This window comes from Sceloporus undulatus, chromosome 6 (assembly GCF_019175285.1).
Source record: "Sceloporus undulatus isolate JIND9_A2432 ecotype Alabama chromosome 6, SceUnd_v1.1, whole genome shotgun sequence".
Lineage (NCBI taxonomy): Eukaryota > Metazoa > Chordata > Lepidosauria > Squamata > Phrynosomatidae > Sceloporus > Sceloporus undulatus.
Genome location: NC_056527.1, coordinates 109708302 through 109717483, shown reverse-complemented (window position 1 = coordinate 109717483; position 9182 = coordinate 109708302). Strand labels below are relative to the sequence as shown.

The 9182-nt window shown below is 42.2% G+C and overlaps 1 protein-coding gene across 1 annotated transcript in view; it reads left to right on the top strand.

Annotated features, from left to right (window-relative positions):
* Window positions 1-9182, top strand: part of PRSS8 (serine protease 8) — a 687619-nt gene that overhangs the window by 509057 nt on the left and 169380 nt on the right. The gene's annotated exons all lie outside the window — the stretch shown is intronic.

The following is a 9182-nucleotide window of genomic DNA, read 5'->3' as shown; positions in this document are numbered from 1 at the left end:
CAGCATGCTTTCATGGTTTGATTTGATAAAACTAATCCTACTGACCTGGCAGAAAAACAAAAACCAATTCCTGATAGTTTTACGGCTTTCTTCCTTTCTATGTTAAAGATGAGGAAAGATTGCATTTTTCCCCACATGGAGCATGGAAAGGGATAGGGCACTTTTTAAAAAAGGAAAAAAAGCATTAATGACATATCTATTATTCATATTATGGTAATACCTACAACTAAAAAGACACAATAATCCCTATTCCACAGTCACTTCATCAGGCAAAGTTGCTTTTTAAAAAGCAGGTTGGAGGGGGAAAGAGGGGGATACATATTATGTTCTTGTTGTTTGTTGTTGCTGTTACAGATAATAATCCATACTCTGTACTTCTGCAAACACAAAAGGGCCAGAGCCATCACTACCTATTTGGATTCTTTTGGAAGAAAAGATGGTATCAAAATGCTGTTCAGAATGATGTAGTTGTACAATGAAGGTACGTACCTCCTTAAAGAAAAGTGAAGGCATGCAGCATGAGTCCTGCAGACCAATAGCCCACATCAATTCCTCCAGTGAGAAGGGCATACACCTTGAGCTGCTTTCAGCCTTGTCCTCTTCACTGTTTTCACCCTGTCCTTTTGTCTGTTACACTAAATGACATATTTGATTTCTTTCGCACATATACCCACCTTCCCTTTCCCTTTCAATCAAGGGTAGTCAACATGCAAAATAAGGGCTGCCCTGTTTTAACTGCCTTCACAGTTCCCATCCCATTGCCAGGATTCCCTGAACCACTCATCCATACAAATAGGGATGTGCAACAGCAATAGTGGCTTAAAAAGGCAGCATTTTCCTTTAAGAACAAAATACATGGAAAACAAGCATAATTATACTTTAAATCAAGCTGTGAGCTCCTCACATACCTTATCTTAAAAGAAAAAATGTGGCTTTTTTCAATCACAAGAATACCATAGTGATCAAGGTGGTAAGTTACACAGGCCTATGATGATTTCCTCCCCAGCATTGTAGATGTTTTAATGTATTTTGGTGCTGAATTTGAAAAACACAATAAAAATATTGTACCACAATTCACAATTTTGATATTTGTATTCATTCAGTTGTTATCCAGCTTTGATTAAGTGAGGAAACTGATGTTCCAGTGTGATTTCTTTTAGTATTTTGGAATAGATTTTTGTGTTTCATATCAGTAAGCTAGAATGTTTTGAAAGTCTCTCAGAAGACTTTAAGCCCTTTCTTACTCTTTGCAGGATAATTCTTTCCAGGATTAGTTCATTCAGTGGCATATTACAACATTAAAATTTGAAAGCATGTTGTGAAAAAACTGGATGTGATGGTGCAAGTCTGAGGTCATTTTGGGGTTTAGAATGCTAAATTCCCCTTTTTTAAAAAAGCATACATTTTAAATAATGTTAGGAGAAGATGCAGCAGTTTGCTTTTCCCTGCACCTACTAGGAAGGACAAGATTCTGCTCTCTGCTTTTCCACCTGCTGAGTTTATAGAGTGCAAACTATTTTTTAATTCAGTTTGTAGCAATGGTAGTAAACCAGAGATGAAAGCCTCTATTTAAAAACCTCCAAAGATGGAGATTGCACCACACTCCAGTGCAACGTATTCCACTGTTCAACAGCTCTGTCAAGAAGTCCTTCCTAATGTTTTGGTGGACTCTCTTTTCCTGTAGCTTGAATACATTGCTCTGGGTCCTATTCTTTGGAGCTGTCTTAGAGGTCAGAGCCTTTCATTTGGTCGAAAGCACACTGCAGAAATAATCCAGTTTGGGACTGCTTTAATTGCCCTAGCTCTATCTGAGGGAATTCTGCAACTGTAGTTTTGTGAGAACTCTGGTGCTGCAATAAACTACAGTTTCCAAGATTCCCTAGCACTGAGCCAGAGCAATTAAAGTGGCCTCAAACTGGATTATTTCTGCAGTGTGTTTTGGATTTTAAGTAAAGAATGCGAGAAGCTCTTAGTAAAAGGCCTTTCCTTTGTGCAGAATTGTTAATATGAATGGAGAGTGCCTCAATGTGAACTGACAGTCTAAAGACGCTGTGCAAGTATTCCATCTTTCTCTCCTCAATACATTTTCTGTAGTAAAAGGAAGACTCAGAACCAGTGGGAAAACACAGGCGTTTGGGCCCATCCCTGTTCCAATAAATATTTTTGAACGAAATTGGGTGGTTGCTCCATAAAAGGCCTGTCCTGAAGCACCTCAAATTGCTGAGAAAAGGCCAGGCCTTCTGAAATCATGACCTATCCCCACTAGGATGGGTCCTATTCGGGTTCAAAGGATGCTTATCAGCCTCTTGACACGCAAGGAGTGTAGTCACCTGCATAAGGAATGTAACACCTTTCATCCCAAGGCCTCTCCCTTGTGATAGATTGTTGATTTATGTGCCTTTCTTTATCATACATGATGATTGTGTACTTGTTCAGACTCCCCTTTTCCCTCAGGGGGTCACGGGGAAACAAGATTCCTGCTAAATTTGCAATTTGGTTGCCAACCTCAATGGTATTGCCATGAACCATCTGCCTGAATTTGAGTGGCGGCTGCCAGTTAAGGAAGTTTGACTTAGATTTGTGGGGAAAGAGGGAAGAAGCTCACGTGCGTGATATGAGGGATGGGTGAATCGTTCCCCCCAGGTGTAAAGAGATTGAGGAAAACACCTGTCTTGGCTTGCAGAAAACCAAGAAGCCTGGGCAAGAAGCAGCCAAATCCAAAAACCATAGCCATATTTGGTGATTGTGAATCAGGATCCATGTTTAATGGAGACACTCCCAAGTGTTTATTTAAAAAATCTGGCTGTTCCCATTACAGATGTTGGAATATTCTTGGAATTTAACAGAAAACAGTCAAGTTTGGACATAGACGCTTGGGGGGTTATTCAGATTCTGTTGTTTTTTTTAGTGGTACTATCTGAATAATCTTACTCACACATTCCAGTTTTGTTGTTCACACAATTTTTTAAACATCAGAACCGCATCTCTGCGAGTTATGCTGCTCACATGTGTGTCAGAACTCCAACAACGATGGAGTCAATGATGTGGATGTGTTTGAAACACATTCAAGGCATGCAGAGTTTTAACCTGGTTTATCCCAGGTCTATTCGCATTGGTTATTCACACAGTTGACAATGTGAATCTTTTAGGAAAACCTAGGAGGAAAAAAACAAGATCAATTGTCCTGGGTTAAGTGGGGTTTTTTGGCAGCCCTCAACCCCGCTCAAACTTCATTGGATGCATTTGAAATGCCTGTGAAAAACAAAGATTCAACCCACATTCTACCAGGATTATTTTCACCCTCTGAATAACCCTTGGAGAATCTAGATGACAATGTTCGTCACTCAAACGTTAACTCAGCAAGTTGTTGTTTTTGTGCCTTCAAGTAGTTTCTGATTTATGGTGACCTAAAGTGAACTTGTCACCTAGTTTTCTTGGCAAGATTTCTTCATAAGAGGTTTGCCACTGCATTCCTCTGATGCTGAAAGATGTGACTTGTCCAAATTCACCCACCTGGATTCCCTGACCAAGTAGGGATTCGAACCCTGGTCTCCCATAATCTCAGTCCACTGCTGGTTCTCTCAGCTCAGGAGGGCGGGCTAGAAATAAATCTATTATTATTATTGAAGACAGAGTGAGGGAAACATTTCACATTTGTTAGGCAACCAAGTGCTTTCTAGCCATCCATTCTCAGCTGACCCTGTGCATCAGAGTAGGGATGAGGGATGTGTTTTGTTTTCCAAGCTGTTTTTAAAATTATCTGTAAATCAAGGGAGTTGAATACTGAGTCTCTCAAGAGTTTTCAATTTTGGTCTTTCAAGAGTTATCAAAACTCTCAAGAATTGTCAATTTTGGTCTGCCAGATATTTTGGATTTCAACAGTCAGAATCCCGATCAGAAACTAGCTGGAGATTCTGGGAATTGAAGCAAAAAAATCTCTAGAGGCCCAAAGGGTAAGAATCCCAGCTCTAGAATGGGATTGGGAAATTGTATGGCCTCCCATATGTTGTTGTTGTGACTGCTAGCAAACCTAGCCAAGCACAGCTGATGGTTAGTGATAATGGGAGCTGCAGTTTAGCATCTGGAGGGCCATGAAGTCCCATTCTTCCTCTAAAGGGAACCTACAGTAAAAGGATATATGTAATTTCAAATAATGTTTGCATATATGGGTGTGTTTGTGTGTCTATCTTCTTTAATGTTGATTGTTGTTGTGTGCCTTCAAGTCGTTTCCAATTTATGGTGACACGAATGCAAACCCATAATGGAGTTTTTTGGCAAGATGAATTTGAAGGGGGGTGTCTTTGCCTCCCTTTCAGGTTGAAATAATGACTTACCTTTGGTCACTATGGGTTTCCATGCTGAATGGGGATTCAAACCCCAGTTGCTAGAGTCCAAAACTCAAACCACTAGACCACACTGGCCCTATGCTGCCTAGGGCAGATAGGACTTGCAGTTTAACAAGTTGCCCAGCCTTCTTTAGAAGAAAGAACTGGCCCAGCTAGTAATCCAGGAGGATCTAGTCTGGGAACTGTGATCAAGGATTTCTTCAATATCAAGTCATCAAATGTATCTATAATATATGGGCCTGCTAGCTGATCAGTATTGTATAGGCCCACCTTGAATTTTACGTCTTTTGCTAGAAACTATAAATGGAATACTGATTCAAATAAATTAAGTTATGTGCCTCCACTATGACTCTGGAGACCAGGGTTCAAATCCCTGCTCAGCCCATTGGGTGACCTTGGATAAGCCACACTCTCTCAGCCTCAGATGAAGGGAAAAAGCAAACCCTCTTTGAATAAACTTTGCCAATAAAACTCTATGATAGGGTCGACTTAGGTTTGCTAGAAGTTGGAAACAATTTGAAGGCACACGACAACACTTCTTTGTTGTTGTTTATTGGGTTGCCAGTTCAGATCTATCTCAGGCCCTAAGATTTCAGGGTCAGAACCTGAGACCTAAGGACAACTCTTTGTGATGTCTCAAAATTGAGGTTATTAAGCATGAAACCTTAAGCATCAACCAGAGTTGCACAGAGTATGACATTCTGCTAAAACGCACAAATCTAATAAATAAGGAAATGTATATCTACATGTTTTTAGGACAGTGTTCTCACCCTGAGTTTCCTCTCTGTTTCCCTGAGGATGAGCAGCCAGGCTTTGAGATGTGGCAACTTAACGTGCAGGCATACAGTGTCACAGCATATACATATGCACTAGTGTCAGCAGCTGGAGTGATAATAGAGGAAAGCATATGACAAATCCCATGGAACATAAGCACAAACTCATTTTAGAGCTTATTTCATGGGAGTTTCAGGGACAAAATACTTTCCCAGCTACTGCTCCATTCAGGCGCAGTGTCCTCCAGGGAAACTGTTCTGGGTGGTGTAGGATCTGATGCATTCTGACTCTCCAGGGAGGTGCGGGAAAACTTGGTGAGTGACCTACTGTGTCAGACTGTAAAAAGGTACAGGCACATCTCAGGGAACAAAGCCTCTGACAAAGAAGGTTTCTTTTTACAAAGCCTGTTTGTGCCCACGTAGCCTCCTTTTCCTCCTCATCCTCTGTCTAGCTAGAGTCTTTTTGAGCAGCATCTGCATTGGGAGGATGGTTAAGGGGGTTTAGAGAGAAACCAACAGACTGTTAGTGCTGGCTTGCATCAGTGTGTCTGCAATAAATAATTCAATAAACAGTAAAATAGAGAGAAAAGATGAAAGGAGTTAAGTCAGACTCACCAGCTAACCCCAGCAGGTTAAAAAAGTTAGAGGTATACAGGCACCAAAATGGAAATCATAAGAAAATTCAAGGCTGGAGAAAGAAAGATCAGTGCTCTAGATCAGTGGTTCCCAAACCTTGTTCCTCCAGGCATTTTGGACTTCATCCTCATCCAACCTGGGAGCCAAAGTCTAGAGAACCTATTTGGAACCACTGCTTTTGTAAAGGACTACAAAACCGCTAGATTAACGTTCAAATGTTTTTGTGTACTTTTGTAAAGGATTACCTGACCTGGTGGTGTCACTTAACATATGCATATTATTAGTTTTCAGTCAAAAGTTTGCTGAAACATGTTGAACCGAATATCTCTGTTCTTTCCATATTGTTTCTGGCCTCTGGTACCAACTTTTCTCTTAAAGATGTAATGTCCAGAAATACATCTACTTTGTTAACGGAGCTACACCTGTTCAATAACATCAAAAAGCCACCAAAAAGTTATACTTTTATTGGACTAACCAAAATACACAATATACAAGTTGCAAGCGGCCATGCATGGTGGAGGAGGAGGGCAGCGAGGCCCTGGCTGCAACCAGGGTTGTCCCAGTTTTTGGCGGCACCCGGGATGGGAGGGGTACCACCAAAACCGGGAAAATCCCGGTTGCAGCCAGGATATGGCAAGCCTACTTCTGGGGGAAGACCCCACTCTGCCCCTGGGCCTCAACGGCAGGTAAGGAAGAGGAGGAAGACGAGGCAAAACAGGCAAGTGGAGGCAAGGGAACGCGAAGAAGGAGGAGGAGGAGGAGGAAGAAAGGGGGGGAAAGGAAGGAGGGGAGGAGGGAAGAAGAATAGGAAAGAGATGGAAGAGGGGAAGAAGGAAGAAGAGGGAGAAGAAAGAGAAAGAAGAAGAAAAAAGGAAGAGGAGGAGGAAAAAGGGAAAGGAGAAGGGGGAGGAAAGGAAGAGAAGGAAGAAAAGGGGGAAAATGAAGGAGGAGGATGAAGGATTAGGAGGGAGGAAGAAGAATAGGAAGGAAGGAGAAGGAAGGGAAGGAAGAGGAAGCAACAAGAGGAGGAGGAAAAAGGGAAAAAGAGAGACGGAAGAGGGAGGAGAACAAGAGGAAAAGGGGAGGAAGGAAGATAAGAGAGATAAGGAAGCAGAGAAGGAAGAAGGGGAGGAGCGGAAGAGGAAAAGAGAAGAGGGAGGAGGAAGAAGAAGGAAGGAGGGAGGAGGAAGAGAGAGGAGGAGGAAAAAGAAGGAAGACAGGAAGACGAAGAAGAAGAGGGAGGGGAAATAGGAAGAGGGAGGAAGAGAAAGGAGTAGAAGGACACAGGAGAGGGAGAGGAAAGAGGAAGAAGAAGAGGGAAGAATAGGGAGGAGATGGGAAAAGTAGGACGGAGGAAGAAGAAGGAAGAGGAATGAGAAAGAAGAAGTGGAAGAGGGAAGAAAATGGGGAGGAGAAAGGAAGAGGGGCTGAGAAGGGAAGGAGGAGATGGAGGAGGAGGAAGAGAAGATGAAGAGGGAAGGATAATGATGAACAACCACAACAACGAGGAATGACTGAGGAGGAGGATGTTGATGATGATGGGTCATATTAATCCCTATTTACAGGGACGTAGCCAAGGGGGGGGGTTCTTGGGGTCCGGACCCCCCCTTCCATTAGAAAAATGAATGGTGTGTGCTCTGCGCCGCCACACTCAAGTCCCATTTATTGGTGGCACTTAGTCTGGACCCCCCCCTTCCCAAATCCTAGCTACGTCCCTGTATTTAGGTCATCAGATCGCCTGGTTTTCCAGATAACGTGGTGCCTCGGGTTACGAATTAATTCGTTCCGTCGCGGCGTTCGTAACCCGATACATTTCGCAACCCGAAAAGGCTTTTCTGAAGCGCGGCTAGCGGCTGGAAAGCCGCTAGCCGCGCTTCGCATTGAATTTCGCGCCGATATTTTTTCGTAACCCGAAAAAAATATCGTAACCCGGAACAGTTTTTCCTATCTATTTTTTTCGTATCCCGGATATTCGTAACGCGATCAATTCGTATCCCGGGGTACCACTGTCAGTGCAACTTTAGCCACCGTGCCTCCATCCAGCAAAGTCCTGGGATTTGTTGCTTGGCGAGGCCTTTCAGCCGGGTTTATCGGAGCGCTCTGGAGCCTCACCAGACTACAACTCCTGAGGCTGTGAATGGTTTTGGGGGAACTGCATTTGAAAGGCGTTGCATGGGAGAGTACGAGGCAGTGCTTATTTATTTATTTATTTATTATTTATTTATTTTAAATATTTATTATTTATTTATTGGCTTCGGCCCCCCCCGTTGTCTGAGGGACAGCAACCGGCCCCCGGCTCAAAAGGTTGCCTACCCTGCTCTAGAGTATAGAGTTCGATTTCACAAAAACAAGTCACAAGTGGGCAGTCACTCTCTCTCAGCCTCGAGATTGGCAATGGAAGATACTTGCCAGAAAACCCTGTGATAGGGTCGCCTAAGTTGGAAACTATTGAAGGCACACCAATAGCAACAAAAGATAGATTGGATAGATAGAGTAGATAGATAGATAGATAGTAGATAGATAGATAGCAAGAAACAAAAAGATAGATGATATGTTGAAACAATGGATTTGAAAAGACTAAAAAAAAACAAGGGTACTATCATAAGCTTTATCTTATTGGTTTAAAAGGGTAACAAAACATGATATAACAAAAGTATACAAAACCATATATACAAAGGATACAAATAACACCCTACTAATAATAATGGCAAGCACAATAGCAAATAGTAATACTATAACAATATATAAAAAAAAACCTATTGAAGCAAATATACAAATATAATACAACGGAAACGAAGGCTGAGTGTAGCGTGGTAAGGAGGGAGAGAGAGACTCACCAATTAAAACTAGTCTTACGAAGGCTCAACGGTTGATTAGAGCTATACCTATACAGCTGAAGGTCATCTGTATTCTCAGTAGCTTTCCATTAACCCTTAAATGGTCATTAACCCTATAATGGCTCAATATGGCCTGTTACTATTCCAACAAGATAGATGATGGATAGTGTCCTGGTGTAGCTAGGTTGGATGTGCTACTACTGGGGGCAGTGTGGTGTTATTGCAGATTTTTCCTGGAGCAGACCAAGTCAGGACCCAAGGAGAGGATGAAAAGTCAGCATTTATTTTAGGGCCAGCTAGCCTCTGCAGATTCCTATCCAAAGTCCCAAGCCCCAGCGCAAAGGTGAACTACCTTTTTATATTATTTCAAACCAAGAACTACAGAAAGGCCCTTTACATTCAGCCATACATTGATGGGTTACATGCACACACCCCATAAGTTCATTATATATACACATTTGCCCCCTGTAACATTTGTCACTGTCATCTCTTATCTAGATATGTTTTCCATCACTGTCCTCCCTATGTCTTACATTCTGTTCTTTATTTATGTTCAGCTTGGTACCAGGAGGCCCTGAACACTTAGGCAT